The sequence below is a fragment of the Euphorbia lathyris genome, chromosome 1, assembly GCF_963576675.1.
Source record: "Euphorbia lathyris chromosome 1, ddEupLath1.1, whole genome shotgun sequence".
In the NCBI taxonomy this organism is placed as follows: domain Eukaryota; kingdom Viridiplantae; phylum Streptophyta; class Magnoliopsida; order Malpighiales; family Euphorbiaceae; genus Euphorbia; species Euphorbia lathyris.
This window is the reverse complement of record NC_088910.1, coordinates 104,711,756-104,715,780: the sequence shown is the minus strand read 5'-3', so window position 1 is coordinate 104,715,780 and position 4,025 is coordinate 104,711,756. Positions and strand designations below refer to the sequence as shown.

The window sequence follows — 4,025 nt, the reverse complement described above, 5'->3', positions numbered from 1 at the left end:
TCGCATGGTGCCATAAATTTATCAATTTTGTGCGATAAGGCAGAAAATTGGGCTTGTAACATTGCTACTGGATCAAGATTCATTATACCGTTAACCGATGATGTACCTGAGGATGATGGTTTCGCCGTTGGTATATGTCCACGCTCTGCGGGCCACATACTGCTGTTGATTGCCATTTCCTCCAAAAGTTCTCTTGCTTGGGCGGACGTCTTCTTCATAAATAACCCTCTAGACATAACATCTAATGAACCTCTAGTCGTAGGATTTAATCCATTATAGAATGTCTGCATTAAAAGTGCATCTGGCAGTTGGTGGTGTGGGCATAAACGTTGAAGTTCTTTAAAACGTTCCCAAGCTTCATAAAGAGTTTCATTATTATTTTGGGTAAAAGATGTCAACTCTTTGATGACTCTTGCGGTTTTTGCTAAAGGAAAATATTTTGATAAAAACGCTTAGGCTAATTGGTCCCAAGTTTCAAATGTTGCAGCAGGCATAAAAGTTAACCAAATTTTTGCCTTATCCTTTAAAGTGAAAGGAAAGAGGCGAAGTTTGATTGCTTCGGCTATTACATCAGTAATTTTAAAAGTATCACAAATTTCTAAGAAATTTGTCAAATGTGCATTAGGGTTTTCGTTAGGTAGTCCATAAAACGTTACGTTGATTTGCAACATATTAAGCAAAGCAGGCTTAATTTCAAATTGATTTGCGTTTATACGGGGTCTAACTACACTATTAGTTACACCGGCCATTCCTGGCCTAGCATAATCCATAAGTGCCGGTGGATCGGCCATATTTTCTGGCTGGACTACTTTGGTTTTTAAGGGTGTTTTGTCTTTGTTTTTGTTGTTTTTCTTAAGTGTTCTTTCAATTTCTGGATCAAGAGGGTCTGGTGGTGTGCCCGAACTTCGCGAACTGCGCATGAACTTGAAATTGTTACACGAGCCAAACTACCTTCAAAACAAAATTGAAAACAAATATGTTATATAACTGAAAATAAATAAAAAAAAATTGTATAAAAATAATGTGTAAACCTAGATTCGAAAATAAAATACGAAAAATAAAAATTTTGTCAAAAATTTTGGCGTATCCCCGGCAACGGCGCCAAAAACTTGTTGAGCGATTTCCGCATGTGCACGGTTTCGCTTGTAGTAATAAAAATATCGATCCCACAGGGATACGTTTTTTAACGAAAAACTTATTTTTGAATCTGTTAATTTCGAACTTGTTAGATTTACTATTGAATGTAAATGAAAAGTGAAATTTGTCTAATTGAATTTAGGAAATTGTTTAATTGAGTTTGTGGACTTTGAATACTTGAAAATGCTGGAATAAGATTTTATATTTAGAATATATCGATTGTTAGAAAGATCTTCTGATTTTAAGGGTGAATTTTACAAAACAGGAACATTTAGAACTTTTTAGAAAAACGAATGAATTTATTCATTTGCATTAAGCAAAGAAAACAACTTAAACTTTGTATCAATTATGATGATGAAATAAATGACGGAACCTCTAATTAATTGGCTTTGAACGCGATAAAACCCTTTCGGGATAGTTGCCCTTACTCAAATTAAAACTCTTTCGAGATGATAATTTGCCTAAGTGTTCAACAAAGTTTCCTTGTAATGATTTTGAATTCAACTGCGTATTAATGAAAACACCAGCCTCACTTATATTGGATTGGTTACCATAAGTGCTGCATAACGATTTGTCGAATAGAACAGACTTTATTAGATGAAATATAAATTGATACAAGTTTACAGAGAACAAGGAGCATCGAGTTCTTCGAGGGCGTGCAAGTGAACGGCTTGATCGGTTCATTTCCTTGGGTTTCCTAAGAGGTTTTCAGGCTCAGGGGCGAACACTCTACTCAATCTTTTCTCTGTAACTTCGTAATAGGGATTCGGTCGGCCACTACCATGATGCAAACTAAAACTGGAACAATGTCTAAACGCTACTGAGTTGTAATTAAACTATAAACAATATGTGTACCTCATCTTGTTTTGTACATAATCTAATTTCTAACTCTCGAAATGTTTTACTTAGAACTTAGACATAAGTTCTACGCTCTGATTCTATATCTATATTATAACATTTCATTGCATTTTTTCTCAACATCAACTCTTTATTTATAGATGTTGAAGGGTTGTGTTTGAAGTGATGTATCCGTTGGTTAAGAGTCGTGTCCGTTGTGAAAGGACGTCTTTATCCACTTGAACGAACGCGTTTCTTGGATTTCAACATGTGTAAAATGCATTTGGTAAATTTTCTGCACTTATCGAGGATAGGAATCCTCGGCCGTGAATGACGTAGCATTAAGTTGAACGTTGGACGAAGGGGAGAAATGGCTAAACCACGCGTGTCGCGGGTGGTGGATTCGCGGTCGCGGCTTGGTGAGTTTTCTGTTTCTTTGCTTTCGTTCGTGTCCTCGACTTGGTGCTTTCGATTTACGTCGTCTTTGACTCCTTTTGTAGGGTTTTTCTTCTGTTTTAGATCCTTTTTCGTTCCTATTTGGATTTTACCAAATATTTAGGTACCTTGCAAGAAAGAAAGATATTCGAGAGTAAAAGTAATCTAAACAGATATAAATAACACGAATTTGTAATAAAAATGATGTAAATGTTAATGATATTTTAGGTATATTTTGGGCTTAACAAATCTCCACACTTAATCTTTTGCTAGTCCCGAGCAAAATTTCACTGAATTTATTCCTTAACTAATCTCTTTATGAAAATAAAACATATATCTTTGTGTTTACCTTTTAAATTAGTTAAGCCGAAAAGACTAACTTCGCATGGCAAATTTATACGCAAAACATCAAACTAACTTAGTATAAATACGATATTTCATTCGTCTTGTATTTCAATGTTTAAATTGAAGTATTCGGGACGATGTAAGCACGCATGTTATTGAGTTTTTCATCTCAAGGCATTTCAAAGCACCAAATTTCCTTTCCCAAACTTGAATTATTATATATGATTTATTAAGTTTAATTTATTTGCTTAGTTACCCCCGTGATAAGGGTGGTCTCGATCGTAACTTTATATGCATTTTATTTGTGTTCGCTTAAGAGGTACCGACCATGCCATGGATGGACGCAATCGTTGCTTTAAACTTTAAACACGCTTAATTTTTTCTTATTTAAACGTTCCTTTCATACCTCGATTGTGATAAGGGTGGTCGCAACCGTGGCCAAAAGTACGCTTTACTTTTTTATTTCTTCCCTTTCATACCTCGACTGTGATAATGTTGGTCTCAATCGTGGCCAAAAGTTAAGAATACGATTTATTGATTATAAATTGTAAATTGGGAAAAAGAAAATTAGCACATTCATCTTATATTGACTTAAAATTCAACATGTATTATGGCTATAGTTTCCTTAAAAACTTCAATTGGTGTTAATGTAAGACAAAATCAAAACCGAGCTAAAAATTGTTAGTTCAATTTAATGCCTATAAACCTAATTGAAAATTTAAAATAAGATTTATTGTATCATGAATTTCATGATTATAAAATAGAGATTGAAAATAAAGAATTTATTACTTAAATACATTCACTCGAGACAATTTTTACTTAAAATCGTGTCGAAGATTTGTGAAAAATATTTTGAAAAATATTACCCGTATAGAAATATTTATTTCTATCGATAATGATAACCTAAAAATAATCATAAAAATTTTAACTTATGATTAATTTATAAATGTAAAAATGATATTTCATAAAAAATGTTAAGTTTTTTCATTTGTTGCAATTTACTTAAAAGTGTTGCAATTTACGTTGCATTTTGTATTTTTGAAAACAAACAAGTGTTGCATACATTCATTCATTCATTTGCATATATTCGGTCATTCATTCGTTTGCATAAAAATGATATATGTATATATCTCCTCCCACACTTAAATTGGACCATGTCCTCATTGGTGCAAAATGGAGATAAAACATTAAAGATAAAACAAACGGAAAGAAATGAAAGATATAGCAAAGAAAACATGCATCATAAAATTAAATTAAAATTGAAATTGTAC

The 4,025-nt window shown here is 33.0% G+C and overlaps 1 non-coding gene across 1 annotated transcript; it reads left to right on the top strand.

The window, feature by feature from the left end:
- The first annotated feature begins 306 nt into the window (after positions 1–306).
- Positions 307–413, top strand: LOC136216063 (small nucleolar RNA R71). The gene has a single exon (XR_010683057.1). It is a non-coding gene; the product is annotated as a small nucleolar RNA R71 (small nucleolar RNA).
- Positions 414–4,025: the final 3,612 nt, after the last annotated feature.